The 20,480-nt window shown below is 40.8% G+C and overlaps 7 pseudogenes; all 7 read left to right on the forward strand.

Moving 5' to 3' along the window:
- Positions 1 to 909: 909 nt before the first annotated feature.
- On the forward strand, positions 910 to 1,028 carry LOC114774616 (uncharacterized; annotated as a pseudogene).
- A 3,975-nt stretch (positions 1,029 to 5,003) lies between these two features.
- On the forward strand, positions 5,004 to 5,122 carry LOC114774736 (uncharacterized; annotated as a pseudogene).
- A 1,929-nt stretch (positions 5,123 to 7,051) lies between these two features.
- Positions 7,052 to 7,170, forward strand: LOC114774700 (uncharacterized; annotated as a pseudogene).
- An 812-nt stretch (positions 7,171 to 7,982) lies between these two features.
- On the forward strand, positions 7,983 to 8,101 carry LOC114774653 (uncharacterized; annotated as a pseudogene).
- Positions 8,102 to 10,305: 2,204 nt separating this feature from the next.
- Positions 10,306 to 10,424, forward strand: LOC114774711 (uncharacterized; annotated as a pseudogene).
- A 2,910-nt stretch (positions 10,425 to 13,334) lies between these two features.
- Positions 13,335 to 14,181, forward strand: LOC114774615 (nuclease-sensitive element-binding protein 1 pseudogene; annotated as a pseudogene).
- A 2,548-nt stretch (positions 14,182 to 16,729) lies between these two features.
- LOC114774664 (uncharacterized) lies at positions 16,730 to 16,848 on the forward strand (annotated as a pseudogene).
- Positions 16,849 to 20,480: the final 3,632 nt, after the last annotated feature.

The following is a 20,480-nucleotide window of genomic DNA, read 5'->3' on the forward strand; positions in this document are numbered from 1 at the left end:
ATTGCTCAATCTTGTCTGATCTCAGAAGCTAAGAAGGCTTGGGACTGGTTAGTACTTGGATGGGAGACTACCTGGGAATACCATGTGCTGTAAGCTTTAACTATTGAAAAACTTTTAAAATGAAAGTATTTACATGGGTTTGTTAGCTTTTTTTGCCTATTCTCCATCATAATTTGACAGTAAAGCAGGAGTTTTCACTCTTTGATATGTGTTCAAGCCCCTTTGGTTTAAAGTTCAAGATTTTCAAGCAGAGTTTGTGTATGGACAAACCAGCTGAAGAATGCCCAATCTTGTCTGATCTCAGAAGCTAAGAAGGCTCTGGCCTGGTTAGTACTTGGATGGGAGACCACGTGGGAATGCCAGGTGCTGTAAGCTTTAACTATTGAAAAACTTTTAAAATGTAAGTATTTACATCACTTTGTTGACTTTTTTTTTAAGGTAAGTTAAGGGGTATTTTCATTCTTTGATATGTTTTCCCGCCTTTTTTCTTTTTTTTTTTTTTTTAAACTTCTCTTCAGGTTTCTTTGTCTGTGCGTGCTCTACAACGATCATTCACAGGCTTGGCTATGGAGTGGGGTGGAGCTGAATCGATTAGGTGGGGATTTCCAGCCCTCGGCCTTAAGGTGCTACGGACCCTGATGTCAGTTTAATATCTGATACATCATATTAAGCGGATTTTTAGAACAGGGAGTCGGCAATAGGGCCTGCTCCATCCGCTCCATTCATCGACCCAGTATTGCATTGCCTCTAGAAGGTGTGCACTTTATTTGTTTTATTAAAAATAAAAGCTTACCACTCCAACTTTTTGCCTTTTCTCCATGATAATTTGACAGTAAAGCGGGAGTTTTCACTCTTTGATATGTGTTCAAGCCCCTTTGGCTTAAAGTTCAAGATTTTCAAGCAGAGTTTGTGTACGGACAAACCAGCTGAAGAATGCCCAATCTTGTCTGATCTCAGAAGCTAAGAAGGCTTGGGCCTGGTTAGTACTTGGATGGGAGACTACCTGGGAATACCAGGTGCTGTAAGCTTTAACTATTGAAAAACTTTTAAAATGAAAATATTTACATGGCTTTGTTAGCTTTTTTTGCCTTTTCTCCATCATAATTTGACAGTAAAGCGGGAGTTTTCACTCTTTGATATGTGTTCAAGCCCCTTTGGTTTAAAGTTCAAGATTTTCAAGCAGAGTTTGTGTACGGACATGCCAGCTGAAGATTGCCCAATCTTGTCTGATCTCAGAAGCTAAGAAGGCTTGGGCCTGGTTAGTACTTGGATGGGAGACTACGTGGGAATGCCATGTGCTGTAAGCTTTAAATATTAAAAAACTTTTAAAATGAAAGTATTTACATGGCTTTGTTAGCTTTTTTTGCCTATTCTCCATCATAATTTGACAGTAAAGCGGGAGTTTTCACTCTTTGATATGTGTTCAAGCCCCTTTGGTTTAAAGTTCAAGATTTTCAAGCAGAGTTTGTGTATGGACAAACCAGCTGAAGAATGCCCAATCTTGTCTGATCTCAGAAGCTAAGAAGGCTTGGGCCTGGTTAGTACTTGGATGGGAGACTACGTGGGAATGCCAGGTGCTGTAAGCTTTAACTATTGTAAAACTTTTAAAATGTAAGTATTTACATCACTTTGTTAACTTTTTTTTTTAAAGTAAGTTAAGGGGTATTTTCATTCTTTGATATGTTTTCCCGCCTTTTTTTTTTTTTTTTTTTTTTTAACTTCTCTTCAGGTTTCGTTGTCTGTGCGTGCTCTACAGCGATCATTCACAGTCTTGGCTATTGAGTGGGGTGGAGCTGAATCGATTAGGTGGGGTTTTCCAGCCCTCGACCTTAAGGTGCTACGGACCCTGATGTCAGTTTAATATCTGATACATCATATTAAGCGGATTTTTAGAACAGGGAGTCGGCAATAGGGCCTGCTCCATCCGCTCCATTCATCGACCCAGTATTGCATTGCCTCTAGAAGGTGTGCACTTTATTTGTTGTATTAAAAATAAAAGCTTACCACTCCAACTTTTTGCCTTTTCTCCATGATAATTTGACAGTAAAGTGGGAGTTTTCACTCTTTGATATGTGTTCAAGCCCCTTTGGCTTAAAGTTCAAGATTTTCAAGCAGAGTTTGTGTACGGACAAACCAGCTGAAGAATGCCCAATCTTGTCTGATCTCAGAAGCTAAGAAGGCTTGGGCCTGGTTAGTACTTGGATGGGAGACAACCTGGGAATACCAGGTGCTGTAAGCTTTAACTAATGAAAAACTTTTAAAATGAAAGTATTTACATGGCTTTGTTAGCTTTTTTTGCCTTTTCTCCATCATAATTTGACAGTAAAGCGGGAGTTTTCACTCTTTGATATGTGTTCAAGCCCCTTTGGTTTAAAGTTTAAGATTTTCAAGCAGAGTTTGTGTACGGACATGCCAGCTGAAGATTGCCCAATCTTGTCTGATCTCAGAAGCTAAGAAGGCTTGGGCCTGGTTAGTACTTGGATGGGAGACTACGTGGGAATGCCATGTGCTGTAAGCTTTAAATATTGAAAAACTTTTAAAATGAAAGTATTTACATGGCTTTGTTAGCTTTTTTTGCCTATTCTCCATCATAATTTGACAGTAAAGCGTGAGTTTTCACTCTTTGATATGTGTTCAAGCCCCTTTGGTTTAAAGTTCAAGATTTTCAAGCAGAGTTTGTGTATGGACAAACCAGCTGAAGAATGCCCAATCTTGTCTGATCTCAGAAGCTAAGAAGGCTTGGGCCTGGTTAGTACTTGAATGGGAGACTACGTGGGAATGCCATGTGCTGTAAGCTTTAACTATTGTAAAACCTTTAAAATGAAAGTATTTACATGGCTTTGTTAGCTTTTTTTGCCCTTTCTCCATAATAATTTGACAGTAAAGCGGGAGTTTTCACTCTTTGATATGTGTTCAAGCCCGTTGGTTTAAAGTTCAAGATTTTCAAGCAGAGTTTGCTTACGGACATGCCAGCTGAAGATTGCTCAATCTTGTCTGATCTCAGATGCTAAGAAGGCTTGTGCCTGGTTAGTACTTGGATGGGAGACTACCTTGGAATACCAGGTGCTGTAAGCTTTAACTATTGAAAAACTTTTAAAATGAAAGTATTTACATGGCTTTGTTAGCTTTTTTTGCCTTTTCTCCATCATAATTTGACAGTAAAGCGGGAGTTTTCACTCTTTGATATGTGTTCAAGCCCCTTTGGCTTAAAGTTCAAGATTTTCAAGCAGAGTTTGTGTATGGACAAACCAGCTGAAGAATGCCCAATCTTGTCTGATCTCAGAAGCTAAGAAGGCTTGGGCCTGGTTAGTACTTGGATGGGAGACAATCTGGGAATACCAGGTGCTGTAAGCTTTAACTAATGAAATACTTTTAAAATGAAAGTATTTACATGGCTTTGTTAGCTTTTTTTGCCTTTTCTCCATAATAATTTGACAGTAAAGCGGGAGTTTTCACTCTTTGATATGTGTTCAAGCCCCTTTGGTTTAAAGTTCAAGATTTTCAAGCAGAGTTTGTGTATGGACAAACCAGCTGAAGAATGCCCAATCTTGTCTGATCTCAGAAGCTAAGAAGGCTTGGGCCTGGTTAGTACTTGGATGGGAGACTACGTGGGAATGCCAGGTGCTGTAAGCTTTAACTATTGTAAAACTTTTAAAATGTAAGTATTTACATCACTTTGTTAACTTTTTTTGTAAAGTAAGTTAAGGGGTATTTTCATTCTTTGATATGTTTTCCCCCCTTTTTTTTTTTTTTTTTTTTTTTAAACTTCTCTTCAGGTTTCTTTGTCTGTGCATGCTCTATAACGATCATTCACAGTCTTGGCTATTGAGTGGGGTGGAGCTGAATCGATTAGGTGGGGTTTTCCAGCCCTCGGCCTTAAGGTGCTATGGACCCTGATGTCAGTTTAATATCTGATACATCATATTAAGCGGATTTTTAGAACAGGGAGTCGGCAATAGGGCTTGCTCCATCCGCTCCATTCATCGACCCAGTATTGCATTGCCTCTAGAAGGTGTGCACTTTATTTGTTGTATTAAAAATAAAAGCTTACCACTCCAACTTTTTGCCTTTTCTCCATGATAATTTGACAGTAAAGTGGGAGTTTTCACTCTTTGATATGTGTTCAAGCCCCTTTGGCTTAAAGTTCAAGATTTTCAAGCAGAGTTTGTGTACGGACAAACCAGCTGAAGAATGCCCAATCTTGTCTGATCTCAGAAGCTAAGAAGGCTTGGGCCTGGTTAGTACTTGGATGGGAGACAACCTGGGAATACCAGGTGCTGTAAGCTTTAACTAATGAAAAACTTTTAAAATGAAAGTATTTACATGGCTTTGTTAGCTTTTTTTGCCTTTTCTCCATAATAATTTGACAGTAAAGCGGGAGTTTTCATTCTTTGATATGTGTTCAAGCCCGTTGGTTTAAAGTTCAAGATTTTCAAGCAGAGTTTGCTTACGGACATGCCAGCTGAAGATTGCTCAATCTTGTCTGATCTCAGAAGCTAAGAAGGCTTGTGCCTGGTTAGTACTTGGATGGGAGACTACCTGGGAATACCAGGTGCTGTAAGCTTTAACTATTGAAAAACTTTTAAAATGAAAGTATTTACATGGCTTTGTTAGCTTTTTTTGCCTTTTCTCCATCATAATTTGACAGTAAAGCGGGAGTTTTCACTCTTTGATATGTGTTCAAGCCCCTTTAGTTTAAAGTTCAAGATTTTCAAGCAGAGTTTGTGTACGGACATGCCAGCTGAAGATTGCCCAATTTTGTCTGATCTCAGAAGCTAAGAAGGCTTGGGCCTGGTTAGTACTTGGATGGGAGACTACGTGGGAATGCCATGTGCTGTAAGCTTTAAATATTGAAAAACTTTTAAAATGAAAGTATTTACATGGCTTTGTTAGCTTTTTTTGCCTTTTCTCCATCATAATTTGACAGTAAAGCGGGAGTTTTCACGCTTTGATATGTGTTCAAGCCCCTTTGGCTTAAAGTTCAAGATTTTCAAGCAGAGTTTGTGTACGGACAAACCAGCTGAAGAATGCCCAATCTTGTCTGATCTCAGAAGCTAAGAAGGCTTGGGCCTGGTTAGTACTTGGAATGGAGACAACCTGGGAATACCAGGTGCTGTAAGCTTTAACTAATGAAAAACTTTTAAAATGAAAGTATTTACATGGCTTTGTTAGCTTTTTTTGCCTTTTCTCTATAATAATTTGACAGTAAAGCGGGAGTTTTCACTCTTTGATATGTGTTCAAGCCCGTTGGTTTAAAGTTCAAGATTTTCAAGCAGAGTTTGCTTACGGACATGCCAGCTGAAGATTGCTCAATCTTGTCTGATCTCAGATGCTAAGAAGGCTTGTGCCTGGTTAGTACTTGGATGGGAGACTACCTGGGAATACCAGGTGCCTTAAGCTTTAACTATTGAAAAACTTTTAAAATGAAAGTATTTACATGGCTTTGTTAGCTTTTTTTGCCTATTCTCCATCATAATTTGACAGTAAAGCAGGAGTTTTCACTCTTTGATATGTGTTCAAGCCCCTTTGGTTTAAAGTTCAAGATTTTCAAGCAGAGTTTGTGTATGGACAAACCAGCTGAAGAATGCCCAATCTTGTCTGATCTCAGAAGCTAAGAAGGCTTGGGCCTGGTTAGTACTTGGATGGGAGACTACGTGGGAATGCCAGGTACTGTAAGCTTTAACTATTGTAAAACTTTTAAAATGTAAGTATTTACATCACTTTGTTAACTTTTTTTTTAAAGTAAGTTAAGGGGTATTTTCATTCTTTGATATGTTTTCCCGCCTTTTTTTTTTTTTTTTTTTTTTTTTAAACTTCTCTTCAGGTTTCTTTGTCTGTGCATGCTCTACAACGATCATTCACAGTCTTGGCTATTGAGTGGGGTGGAGCTGAATCGATTAGGTGGGGTTTTCCAGCCCTCGGCCTTAAGGTGCTACGGACCCTGATGTCAGTTTAATATCTGATACATCATATTAAGCGGATTTTTAGAACAGGGAGTCGGCAATAGGGCTTGCTCCATCCGCTCCATTCATCGACCCAGTATTGCATTGCCTCTAGAAGGTGTGCACTTTATTTGTTGTATTAAAAATAAAAGCTTACCACTCCAACTTTTTGCCTTTTCTCCATGATAATTTGACAGTAAAGCGGGAGTTTTCACTCTTTGATATGTGTTCAAGCCCCTTTGGCTTAAAGTTCAAGATTTTCAAGCAGAGTTTGTGTACGGACAAACCAGCTGAAGAATGCCCAATCTTGTCTGATCTCAGAAGCTAAGAAGGCTTGGGCCTGGTTAAAACTTGGATGGGAGACAACCTGGGAATACCAGGTGCTGTAAGCTTTAACTAATGAAAAACTTTTAAAATGAAAGTATTTACATGGCTTTGTTAGCTTTTTTTGCCTTTTCTCCATAATAATTTGACAGTAAAGCGGGAGTTTTCACTCTTTGATATGTGTTCAAGCCCGTTGGTTTAAAGTTCAAGATTTTCAAGCAGAGTTTGCTTACGGACATGCCAGCTGAAGATTGCTCAATCTTGTCTGATCTCAGATGCTAAGAAGGCTTGTGCCTGGTTAGTACTTGGATGGGAGACTACCTTGGAATACCAGGTGCTGTAAGCTTTAACTATTGAAAAACTTTTAAAATGAAAGTATTTACATGGCTTTGTTAGCTTTTTTTGCCTTTTCTCCATCATAATTTGACAGTAAAGCGGGAGTTTTCACTCTTTGATATGTGTTCAAGCCCCTTTGGTTTAAAGTTCAAGATTTTCAAGCAGAGTTTGTGTACGGACATGCCAGCTGAAGATTGCCCAATCTTGTCTGATCTCAGAAGCTAAGAAGGCTTGGGCCTGATTAGTACTTGGATGGGAGACTACGTGGGAATGCCATGTGCTGTAAGCTTTAAATATTGAAAAACTTTTAAAATGAAAGTATTTACATGGCTTTGTTAGCTTTTTTTGCCTATTCTCCATCATAATTTGACAGTAAAGCGGGAGTTTTCACTCTTTGATATGTGTTCAAGCCCCTTTGGTTTAAAGTTCAAGATTTTCAAGCAGAGTTTGTGTATGGACAAACCAGCTGAAGAATGCCCAATCTTGTCTGATCTCAGAAGCTAAGAAGGCTTGGGCCTGGTTAGTACTTGGATGGGAGACTACGTGGGAATGCCAGGTGCTGTATGCTTTAACTATTGTAAAAGTTTTAAAATGTAAGTATTTACATCACTTTGTTAACTTTTTTTTTAAAGTAAGTTAAGGGGTATTTTCATTCTTTGATATGTTTTCCCGCCTTTTTTTTTTTTTTTTTTTTTAAACTTCTCTTCAGGTTTCTTTGTCTGTGCATGCTCTACAACGATCATTCACAGTCTTGGCTATTGAGTGGGGTGGAGCTGAATCGATTAGGTGGGGTTTTCCAGCCCTCGGCCTTAAGGTGCTACGGACCCTGATGCCAGTTTAATATCTGATACATCATATTAAGCGGATTTTTAGAACAGGGAGTCGGCAATAGGGCTTGCTCCATCCGCTCCATTCATCGACCCAGTATTGCATTGCCTCTAGAAGGTGTGCACTTTATTTGTTGTATTAAAAATAAAAGCTTACCACTCCAACTTTTTGCCTTTTCTCCATGATAATTTGACAGTAAAGCGGGAGTTTTCACTCTTTGATATGTGTTCAAGCCCCTTTGGCTTAAAGTTCAAGATTTTCAAGCAGAGTTTGTGTACGGACAAACCAGCTGAAGAATGCCCAATCTTGTCTGATCTCAGAAGCTAAGAAGGCTTGGGCCTGGTTAGTACTTGGATGGGAGACAACCTGGGAATACCAGGTGCTGTAAGCTTTAACTAATGAAAAACTTTTAAAATGAAAGTATTTACATGGCTTTGTTAGCTTTTTTTTGCATTTTCTCCATCATAATTTGACAGAAAAGCGGGAGTTTTCACTCTTTGATATGTGTTCAAGCCCCTTTGGTTTAAAGTTCAAGATTTTCAAGCAGAGTTTGTGTACGGACAAACCAGCTGAAGAATGCCCAATCTTGTCTGATCTCAGAAGCTAAGAAGGCTTGGGCTTGGTTAGTACTTGGATGGGAGACTACCTGGGAATACCAGGTGCTGTAAGCTTTAACTAATAAAAAACTTTTAAAATGAAAGTATTTACATGGCTTTGTTAGCTTTTTTTGCCTTTTCTCCATAATAATTTGACAGTAAAGCGGGAGTTTTCACTCTTTGATATGTGTTCAAGCCCGTTGGTTTAAAGTTCAAGATTTTCAAGCAGAGTTTGCTTACGGACATGCCAGCTGAAGATTGCTCAATGTTGTCTGATCTCAGATGCTAAGAAGGCTTGTGCCTGGTTAGTACTTGGAATGGAGACAACCTGGGAATACCAGGTGCTGTAAGCTTTAACTAATGAAAAACTTTTAAAATGAAAGTATTTACATGGCTTTGTTAGCTTTTTTTGCCTTTTCTCTATAATAATTTGACAGTAAAGCGGGAGTTTTCACTCTTTGATATGTGTTCAAGCCCGTTGGTTTAAAGTTCAAGATTTTCAAGTAGAGTTTGCTTACGGACATGCCAGCTGAAGATTGCTCAATCTTGTCTGATCTCAGATGCTAAGAAGGCTTGTGCCTGGTTAGTACTTGGATGGGAGACTACCTGGGAATACCAGGTGCCTTAAGCTTTAACTATTGAAAAACTTTTAAAATGAAAGTATTTACATGGCTTTGTTAGCTTTTTTTGCCTATTCTCCATCATAATTTGACAGTAAAGCAGGAGTTTTCACTCTTTGATATGTGTTCAAGCCCCTTTGGTTTAAAGTTCAAGATTTTCAAGCAGAGTTTGTGTATGGACAAACCAGCTGAAGAATGCCCAATCTTGTCTGATTTTAGAAGCTAAGAAGGCTTGGGCCTGGTTAGTACTTGGATGGGAGACTACGTGGGAATGCCAGGTACTGTAAGCTTTAACTATTGTAAAACTTTTAAAATGTAAGTATTTACATCACTTTGTTAACTTTTTTTTTAAAGTAAGTTAAGGGGTATTTTCATTCTTTGATATGTTTTCCCGCCTTTTTTTTTTTTTTTTTTTTTTAAACTTCTCTTCAGGTTTCTTTGTCTGTGCATGCTCTACAACGATCATTCACAGTCTTGGCTATTGAGTGGGGTGGAGCTGAATCGATTAGGTGGGGTTTTCCAGCCCTCGGCCTTAAGGTGCTACGGACCCTGATGTCAGTTTAATATCTGATACATCATATTAAGCGGATTTTTAGAACAGGGAGTCGGCAATAGGGCTTGCTCCATCCGCTCCATTCATCGACCCAGTATTGCATTGCCTCTAGAAGGTGTGCACTTTATTTGTTGTATTAAAAATAAAAGCTTACCACTCCAACTTTTTGCCTTTTCTCCATGATAATTTGACAGTAAAGCGGGAGTTTTCACTCTTTGATATGTGTTCAAGCCCCTTTGGCTTAAAGTTCAAGATTTTCAAGCAGAGTTTGTGTACGGACAAACCAGCTGAAGAATGCCCAATCTTGTCTGATCTCAGAAGCTAAGAAGGCTTGGGCCTGGTTAAAACTTGGATGGGAGACAACCTGGGAATACCAGGTGCTGTAAGCTTTAACTAATGAAAAACTTTTAAAATGAAAGTATTTACATGGCTTTGTTAGCTTTTTTTGCCTTTTCTCCATAATAATTTGACAGTAAAGCGGGAGTTTTCACTCTTTGATATGTGTTCAAGCCCGTTGGTTTAAAGTTCAAGATTTTCAAGCAGAGTTTGCTTACGGACATGCCAGCTGAAGATTGCTCAATCTTGTCTGATCTCAGATGCTAAGAAGGCTTGTGCCTGGTTAGTACTTGGATGGGAGACTACCTTGGAATACCAGGTGCTGTAAGCTTTAACTATTGAAAAACTTTTAAAATGAAAGTATTTACATGGCTTTGTTAGCTTTTTTTGCCTTTTCTCCATCATAATTTGACAGTAAAGCGGGAGTTTTCACTCTTTGATATGTGTTCAAGCCCCTTTGGTTTAAAGTTCAAGATTTTCAAGCAGAGTTTGTGTACGGACATGCCAGCTGAAGATTGCCCAATCTTGTCTGATCTCAGAAGCTAAGAAGGCTTGGGCCTGATTAGTACTTGGATGGGAGACTACGTGGGAATGCCATGTGCTGTAAGCTTTAAATATTGAAAAACTTTTAAAATGAAAGTATTTACATGGCTTTGTTAGCTTTTTTTGCCTATTCTCCATCATAATTTGACAGTAAAGCGGGAGTTTTCACTCTTTGATATGTGTTCAAGCCCCTTTGGTTTAAAGTTCAAGATTTTCAAGCAGAGTTTGTGTATGGACAAACCAGCTGAAGAATGCCCAATCTTGTCTGATCTCAGAAGCTAAGAAGGCTTGGGCCTGGTTAGTACTTGGATGGGAGACTACGTGGGAATGCCAGGTGCTGTATGCTTTAACTATTGTAAAAGTTTTAAAATGTAAGTATTTACATCACTTTGTTAACTTTTTTTTTAAAGTAAGTTAAGGGGTATTTTCATTCTTTGATATGTTTTCCCGCCTTTTTTTTTTTTTTTTTTTTTTAAACTTCTCTTCAGGTTTCTTTGTCTGTGCATGTGTGGAAGGAAAATTTAGTAGGCCAGACTCTCCACGTGTTTCACCTTTGGTCATGGAACAGTCAGAAGACAACTGTGTATCTTAGGTCTGACCTTGTTGATGCAAAAGTTTGACGCAAAAACTAGACATAAACTGATAAAAGAAAGGTTCTGTGACGTTGATGGGCGCCACTGTCCAAAGTGGTGCGAGCTTGCTTTTCGACCTTGTACACCCCAGATGTATAAATGCTTGTGAACTGTAATCAAGCGGGGGGGATGTTCTCTTGTGGGTCCCCCCGTGCGCGGTAAAATAAACTTGGATAATCAATTCAGTTGACTTCCTTTATTGCAGCTCCCCAGACGGCAGAATTTCCACCACAATTGGCGTCACGAACAGGATCCGCGTGAGTCCGCCAGGACATGGCCGGAGTGGCTAGTCACCCTGGGTCACCAAGATCCATCTCCAAAACCTCGTCTTAGAGTTTCGGAGTGACTGGGACTGCGGTCAGTGTCCTTGGCCGATTCCGCCGGGATTTTTTCTCTTTTCTGTCGTCTGGGGACACGAACACGGTGAGCTAAAATATTCCACCTCTCAAACATTTAATGAAAACTGCAGAATTTAGAAGATTAATAAATCCAAAATCAAATTGATAAGGGGAATTGCATATTTGCTTTATTCTGTAGTCAACTGAGTTGATCCAACTAAGCGAGTGTCACTTTTTATTTTGTTTAATAGAGGTTAAAGTCCTCTGAGTAAAACGATCTTGGAGATCGAGTGTGAAATAAAAGTGTGAGCCTTCTTTACAAGATAAAAAAAAAAAAAAAAAAAAAAAAAAAAAATCATTCAATCATTAAGTAATATTTCAATCAGTGTGAGTAATAAGGCAAGAGCACAAAGGGAAAACGTGAAACGGGAAGAGTTGTGAGCCATTAGTTATCTGTGAGCTCTCTTAGCAAGAGCAGTTGTTTTCGTTGGGCTGTGAATTCCCCGGGTAAACTCGAGAAAGCTGTGTGCGTAAAAAATGGGAAATAAAAGTGGGAAAAGTGACACTCCTATTAGTCCCGAAACTAATTTAATGATACAGATGAAACAGAAATATGGTGATGATGTGTGTAATCATCTGGTGGACTGGCATGAGAATTACGGTTTTCCTGCGGGTGGGTCTCTTAGTCAAACTCAGCTAAAAAAGCTGAAGGAGGGGCTAGAGGGCAGCAGGCAAAAAATACTGCAGTCAAGTAAAAGTAAAGTAATTCGGAAAATGCTTATAATGGAAGACTGTTTTAAAATATGGGAAGCAGAGGGCGACCGAAGAGACAAGCCAAACACCCAGAACGCTCTGACTGCGCTGACTGTGGGAAAGAAAACAACAGGGGAGACCACGCTGAACCTTGATACCAAAAAAAAATTCTCTGATACTGCACCTGCCTCGTTGTATCCGTCATTACAGGGCGCACGGGTCGACCTGAGTTTGGACTCCACCCCTCCGCCCTACCCCCAACAGCAACCCCCACTGGAACAGCAGCAACTCCCGCTGGAGAAACCGTTACAAGAACAGCAGAAACCACCACAGCATGATGGCGTCACTGCTTCAACTTCAGAGGAAAAAACCACCACCAGAGCAGCCGCCCCATATTCTCCACCCAAGACCCGGTCTGCCACCACATCTTCTGAACCATCAGGACCCTCAACTGCAACTCTCCCCATGATTCAGGTTGCTGGGACAGGGGGGCCTACATTTGTTTACAGACCATGGACAACGGAAGACCTTCTGAACTCTTCCAAGCATCTCCCAAATGCAGATCGAGGGGGTGCGGCCCTGTCCAGAGCCGTGAGCGATTTCATCAGAGAATTCACACCGACATCCACCGAAATGGCCCGAGTCCTGCTAAGGCACATGACCCCTGCGCAGTATGGTCAGCTACGTGAACATTTCACTACCCATCATCAGCCCTGCACCCCTGGTTGGGCAACTGCTGATCAAAATGACATTGGTGCAGTGCGGGGGGATGCAGACTACAGATGTTGGGCTGAAGGACTTGTGACCGCGATCGCTGGCAACTTTCCTACTGCCTGTGACCTTTCTAAAATCAGCACGTGTGCTCAGCAGCCTTTGGAGTCAGCAGAAGATTTCTTGATTCGACTCCAAGTTGTGTTTGATGACCACAGCGGCCTTGCTCGCCCCCATGATTACCCTGGACAAGGTATGACACCGTACGAAGCGCTCCTGAAAAATACCTTCATTGATGGCCTTCTCCCCCCCCTCAGTGAAGCAACAAAGACTTCCTGCATCATGTGGGCAGATGCTTCAGTGCGTCTCGCTGAAGTTCTGCGCCATGCGCGCCACGCCCAGGCCAGACAGGTGGAAGCGAGGATCAAAGAAGACAACAAAAACAAAGATTCAACCCACAGGGCACAACTGGCTCTGTTGCAGCATGCTGCTGCCAACTCCACTTCATATCGCGGACCGGATGTGTGCTTCAGGTGTAACCAAAGGGGACACTGGGCACGAGATTGCACCAAAAGATGGAGAGGACAGTGGAGACCACGAAGCGAGGAACAATTTGATGTGTGCTTCAACTGTGGCCAAAGCGGACATTGGTTACGAGAATGTCCCAATGAAGAAAGAGGATGGAGCAGAGGACATGGTGTTCCCTATGGCGAGAGACGTGGACACAGAGGAGAACACACCCATCATGAACAATCCCAAACAGCCTGACTGGTGAAGCGGGGCGGAGCTCCAAACGAAGGCGCGGCTGCAGCCCTGAAGGAGGCTCCAACCAAGGTCATGCACACCCACACAGACACACTCACACACATTCCAACAAAGGTCCTGGGGACGGTGAAGTGGTTCAACGTTCGCAACGGCTACGGTTTCATCAACAGGAATGACACAAAAGAAGACGTTTTTGTACACCAGACTGCCATAAAGAAAAACAACCCAAGAAAATACCTCCGCAGTGTTGGGGACGGTGAGACTGTGGAGTTTGATGTCGTTGAAGGGGAGAAGGGTGCCGAGGCGGCCAATGTCACCGGCCCAGGGGGGGTCCCAGTCCAGGGCAGCAAATACGCCGCTGACCGGAACCGCTACAGGCGGTACCCACGCCGGAGGAGACCCCCACGCGACTACCAGGATAACTACCAGAGCGAGGGGCGGGAGAAGAGAGAGAGCCAGGAAATTGGTCCTGAGGGGGTCGCACAGCCACAGCAACGCAGAACTTTGTTCCCTGGCAGGCGGCGCTATCCACCGTACTTTGTCCGCCGACGCTATGGCAGCCGCCCCCCATATACCAGCGCACAACGAAAGGAAATGACAGAAGGAACTGAAGGTGATGACAACCAGGGTGGTCCAGACCAGAGCAAACCAGTGAGGCAGAACTACTACAGAGGCTTCAGACCAAGGAGTCCCCCACGTCCCAGACTGGTGAGGGAAGGCGAGGAAGACAAAGAGAACCAGGGCGAAGGCAAAGAGAACCAGGAGCCCCACCAGCGGCGCTACAGATGCAACATCAACTACCGCCCAGACCACCGAACCTCAGGATGGCAAAGAGAGCAAGGCAGCCGAAACATCCGCTGAGAAAACGTCCGCTCCCAAGGCTGAGCAGGGCGGGGCTGAATAAACACTGATTTACCATCGCTACCATCGTCCGGTAAAGTCAACAAGAAGAAACATCAAAGATCTGAGCAATAAGAAACAGATTTGACTTGACAATCGTCTAAGCTTGCAACATGCATTTGCCCAGATTACCACCAATTGCCTGCAGAATCTATGCAGACTTGTTCTTTTCCATTATTTTTAGGTGACAGTTAAACATTTTGGGGAAACGGCAGATGGCTTTCTAAATCGGTCTTAAGTTTTTACACCAAATGGTTTTGAAAAAAAAAAAAAAAAAAAAAAAAAAAAAACTTGGCCACAGGAATAACTTGTTGTTACTTGCAGAAGCTACTGGTGACATTGCAAAATCTGATTGCATTGTATGTTTAGGACCTCGCCCATTGTTGAAGATTGTCCCCACTCCAGCCGAACTGAATTACCTGTCTTATCCAACTTATGACTCAAGATAACCTTGATCCTTTTTGCTCTTTTTGGGATTTCCTTTTTCCTGTAGGATCAAAAGCCGATGTCTTGTTTTTGATGCTGAAGTAGCTCGTAACAATTTTACTTGTTTTGTTAACCCTACTGTTGGTACTGTGAATGTTTCATATTGTGCATCCATCCACAACCTGTCTGATTCCCCGAAAGTTGATCGTTCTGACATCTGGTGGTGGTAAAACACTGCGCTCCACTTTACCTGAGAACTGGTTGGGTGTCTGCACTCCTTCCACTCTTATCCTACCTGTGACTATTTTGCCTGTAACCGCATCAGAAGTTCCAGTCTCTTTTTCCAATGTTCACTCCCGTTTAGCTAGGAGATCATTGTTTTCTTTTGATTCCCCTGATACAACTTACATTGATACCATAGGTATTCCCAGAGGTGTGCCCGACGAATACATATTAGTTAATCAAATAGCTGCAGGCTTTGAATAAATTTTTATTTTGAATAACTCCTAACAAAAATGTTGACAGAATCAATTACATTCATTACAAGGTGCAGCGCTTATCAAACTTCACTAGAGATGGATTTGAGACTGTACATGGACAATTTAAAGCCACCTCACTTATGGCCTTCCAGAACCACATTGCTGTTGATATGTTATTAGACCCCTAGAAAAAATTATGTAACTCTTGTTCATAGTGGTCAATCATGCTTTGAATCAAGCTACTCCTCGGATGAGACAGATGCAGACACATAATACACTATTGATATTGATTGTTATACTTGTTGTTGATTTTCATTTTAAATAGTTTGTTTTTTTTAATTATTTAGTTTTGAGTTTATATTTTTATACAACTGCCTGTGATGAGTTACCTTAAACCCTTGATGGAGTGGTATACTTTGATGTTTCTGGTTGTATATTAAGTTACTTTGTAATTTTGCATTAATTTGCTGCGTACTTTTTAATCATTTTTATAATCATTTTTTATTCTTTGAATTTTGTGCTATTATGTAATTATGTACTCCTGACCTTGCGTACACATCATATATATTTTTGTGCCTATAGTAGAGATCAATTAATCAAAAAAAAAAAAAAAAAAAAAAAAAAAAGTGTGGAGTGTGGAAGGAAAATTTAGTAGGCCAGACTCTCCACGTGTTTCACCTTTGGTCATGGAACAGTCAGAAGACAACTGTGTATCTTAGGTCTGACCTTGTTGATGCAAAAGTTTGACGCAAAAACTAGACATAAACTGATAAAAGAAAGGTTCTGTGACGTTGATGGGCGCCACTGTCCAAAGTGGTGCGAGCTTGCTTTTCGACCTTGTACACCCCAGATGTATAAATGCTTGTGAACTGTAATCAAGCGGGGGGGATGTTCTCTTGTGGGTCCCCCCGTGCGCGGTAAAATAAACTTGGATAATCAATTCAGTTGACTTCCTTTATTGCAGCTCCCCAGACGGCAGAATTTCCACCACACATGCTCTACAACGATCATTCATAGTCTTGGCTATTGAGTGGGGTGGAGCTGAATCGATTAGGTGGGGTTTTCCAGCCCTCGGCCTTAAGGTGCTACGGACCCTGATGCCAGTTTAATATCTGATACATCATATTAAGCGGATTTTTAGAACAGGGAGTCGGCAATAGGGCTTGCTCCATCCGCTCCATTCATCGACCCAGTATTGCATTGCCTCTAGAAGGTGTGCACTTTATTTGTTGTATTAAAAATAAAAGCTTACCACTCCAACTTTTTGCCTTTTCTCCATGATAATTTGACAGTAAAGCGGGAGTTTTCACTCTTTGATATGTGTTCAAGCCCCTTTGGCTTAAAGTTCAAGATTTTCAAGCAGAGTTTGTGTACGGACAAACCAGCTGAAGAATGCCCAATCTTGTCTGATCTCAGAAGCTAAGAAGGCTTGGGCCTGGTTAGTACTTGGATGGGAGACAACCTGGGAATACCAGGTGCTGTAAGCTTTAACTAATGAAAAACTTTTAAAATGAAAGTATTTACATGGCTTTGTTAGCTTTTTTTGCATTTTCTCCATCATAATTTGACAGAAAAGCGGGAGTTTTCACTCTTTGATATGTGTTCAAGCCCCTTTGGTTTAAAGTTCAAGATTTTCAAGCAGAGTTTGTGTACGGACAAACCAGCTGAAGAATGCCCAATCTTGTCTGATCTCAGAAGCTAAGAAGGCTTGGGCTTGGTTAGTACTTGGATGGGAGACTACCTGGGAATACCAGGTGCTGTAAGCTTTAACTAATAAAAAACTTTTAAAATGAAAGTATTTACATGGCTTTGTTAGCTTTTTTTGCCTTTTCTCCATAATAATTTGACAGTAAAGCGGGAGTTTTCACTCTTTGATATGTGTTCAAGCCCGTTGGTTTAAAGTTCAAGATTTTCAAGCAGAGTTTGCTTACGGACATGCCAGCTGAAGATTGCTCAATGTTGTCTGATCTCAGATGCTAAGAAGGCTTGTGCCTGGTTAGTACTTGGATGGGAGACTACCTGGGAATACCAGGTGCTGTAAGCTTTAACTATTGAAAAACTTTTAAAATGAAAGTAATTACATGGCTTTGTTAGCTTTTTTTGCCTTTTCTCCATCATAATTTGACAGTAAAGCGGGAGTTTTCACTCTTTGATATGTGTTCAAGCCCCTTTAGTTTAAAGTTCAAGATTTTTCAAGCAGAGTTTGTGTACGGACATGCCAGCTGAAGATTGCCCAATTTTGTCTGATCTCAGAAGCTAAGAAGGCTTGGGCCTGGTTAGTACTTGAATGGGAGACTACGTGGGAATGCCAGGTGCTGTAAGCTTTAACTATTGTAAAACTTTTAAAATGTAAGTATTTACATCACTTTGTTAACTTTTTTTTTAAAGTAAGTTAAGGGGTATTTTCATTCTTTGATATGTTTTCCCGCCTTTTTTTTTTTTTTTTTTTTTTAAACTTCTCTTCAGGTTTCTTTGTCTGTGCGTGCTCTACAACGATCATTCACAGTCTTGGCTATTGAGTGGGGTGGAGCTGAATCGATTAGGTGGGGTTTTCCAGCCCTTGGCCTTAAGGTGCTACGGACCCTGATGTCAGTTTAATATCTGATACATCATATTAAGCGGATTTTTAGAACAGGGAGTCGGCAATAGGGCCTGCTCCATCCGCTCCATTCATCGACCCAGTATTGCATTGCCTCTAGAAGGTCTGCACTTTATTTGTTGTATTAAAAATAAAAGCTTACCACTCCAACTTTTTGCCTTTTCTCCATGATAATTTGACAGTAAAGCGGGAGTTTTCACTCTTTGATATGTGTTCAAGCCCCTTTGGCTTAAAGTTCAAGATTTTCAAGCAGAGTTTGTGTACGGACAAACCAGCTGAAGAATGCCCAATCTTGTCTGATCTCAGAAGCTAAGAAGGCTTGGGCCTGGTTAGTACTTGGAATGGAGACAACCTGGGAATACCAGGGGCTGTAAGCTTTAACTAATGAAAAACTTTTAAAATGAAAGTATTTACATGGCTTTGTTAGCTTTTTTTGCCTTTTCTCCATAATAATTTGACAGTAAAGCGGGAGTTTTCACTCTTTGATATGTGTTCAAGCCCGTTGGTTTAAAGTTCAAGATTTTCAAGCAGAGTTTGCTTACGGACATGCCAGCTGAAGATTGCTCAATCTTGTCTGATCTCAGAAGCTAAGAAGGCTTGGGACTGGTTAGTACTTGGATGGGAGACTACGTGGGAATGCCAGGTGCTGTAAGCTTTAACTATTGTAAAACTTTTAAAATGTAAGTATTTACATCACTTTGTTAACTTTTTTTTTAAGTAAGTTAAGGGGTATTTTCATTCTTTGATATGTTTTCCCGCCTTTTTTCTTTTTTTCTTTTTTTTTTAAACTTCTCTTCAGGTTTCTTTGTCTGCGCGTGCTCTACAACGATCATTCACAGGCTTGGCTATGGAATGGGGTGGAGCTGAATCGATTAGGTGCGGTTTTCCAGCCCTCGGCCTTAAGGTGCTACGGACCCTGATGTCAGTTTAATATCTGATACATCATATTAAGCGGATTTTTAGAACAGGGAGTCGGCAATAGGGCATGCTCCATCCGCTCCATTCATCGACCCAGTATTGCATTGCCTCTAGAAGGTGTGCACTTTATTTGTTGTATTACAAATAAAAGCTTACCACTCCAACTTTTTGCCTTTTCTCCATGATAATTTGATAGTAAAGCGGGAGTTTTCACTCTTTGATATGTGTTCATGCCCCTTTGGCTTAAAGTTCACGATTTTCAAGCAGAGTTTGTGTACGGACAAACCAGCTGAAGACTGCCCAATCCTGTCTGATCTCAGAAGCTAAGAAGGCTTGGGCCTGGTTAGTACTTGGATGGGAGACTACGAGGGAATGCCATGTGCTGTAAGCTTTAACTATTGAAAAACTTTTAAAATGAAAGTATTTACATGGCTTTGTTAGCTTTTTTGCCTTTTCTCCATAATAATTTGACAGTAAAGCGGGAGTTTTCACTCTTTGATATGTGTTCAAGCCCCTTTGGCTTAAAGTTCAAGATTTTCAAGCAGAGTTTGTGTACAGACAAACCAGCTGAAGAATGCCCAATCTTGTCTGATCTCAGAAGCTAAGAAGGCCTGGGCCTGGTTAGTACTTGGATGGGAGACAACCTGGGAATACCAGGGCCTGTAAGCTTTAACTAATGAAAAACTTTTAAAATGAAAGTATTTACATGGCTTTGTTAGCTTTTTTTGCCTTTTCTCCATAATAATTTGACAGTAAAGCGGGAGTTTTCACTCTTTGATATGTGTTCAAGCCCGTTGGTTTAAAGTTCAAGATTTTCAAGCAGAGTTTGCTTACGGACATGCCAGCTGAAGATTGCTCAATCTTGTCTGATCTCAGATGCTAAGAAGGCTTGGGCCTGGTTAGTACTTGGATGGGAGACTACCTGGGAATACCAGGTGCTGTAAGCGTTAACTATTGAAAAACTTTTAAAATAAAAGTATTTACATGGCTTTGTTAGCTTTTTTTGCCTTTTCTCCATCATAATTTGACAGTAAAGCGGGAGTTTTCACTCTTTGATATGTGTTCAAGCCCCTTTGGTTTAAAGTTCAAGATTTTCAAGCAGAGTTTGTGTACGGACATGCCAGCTGAAGATTGCCCAATCTTGTCTGATCTCAGAAGCTAAGAAGGCTTGGGCCTGGTTAGTACTTGGATGGGAGACTACGTGGGAATGCCATGCGCTGTAAGCTTTAAATATTGAAATACTTTTAAAATGAAAGTATTTACATGGCTTTGTTAGCTTTTTTTGCCTATTCTCCATCATAATTTGACAGTAAAGCGGGAGTTTTCACTCTTTGATATGTGTTCAAGCCCCTTTGGTTTAAAGTTCAAGATTTTCAAGCAGAGTTTGTGTATGGACAAACCAACTGAAGAATGCCCAATCTTGTCTGATCTCAGAAGCTAAGAAGGCTTGGGCCTGGTTAGTACTTGGATGGGAGACTACGTGGGAATGCCAGGTGCTGTAAGCTTTAACTATTGTAAAACTTTTAAAATGTAAGTATTTACATCACTTTGTTAACTTATTTTTTAAGTAAGTTAAGGGGTATTTTCATTCTTTGATATGTTTTCCCGCCTTTTTTCTTTTTTTCTTTTTTTTTTAAACTTCTCTTCATGTTTCGTTGTCTGTGCGTGCTCTACAACGATCATTCACAGGCTTGGCTATTGAGTGGGGTGGAGCTGAATCGAGTAGGTGGGGTTTTCCAGCCCTCGGCCTTAAGGTGCTACAGACCCTGATGTCAGTTTAATATCTGATACATCATATTAAGCGGATTTTTAGAACAGGGAGTCGGCAATAGGGCCTGCTCCATCCTCTCCATTCATCGACCCAGTATTGCATTGCCTCTA

The sequence above is a fragment of the Denticeps clupeoides genome, unplaced genomic scaffold, assembly GCF_900700375.1.
Source record: "Denticeps clupeoides unplaced genomic scaffold, fDenClu1.1, whole genome shotgun sequence".
Lineage (NCBI taxonomy): Eukaryota > Metazoa > Chordata > Actinopteri > Clupeiformes > Denticipitidae > Denticeps > Denticeps clupeoides.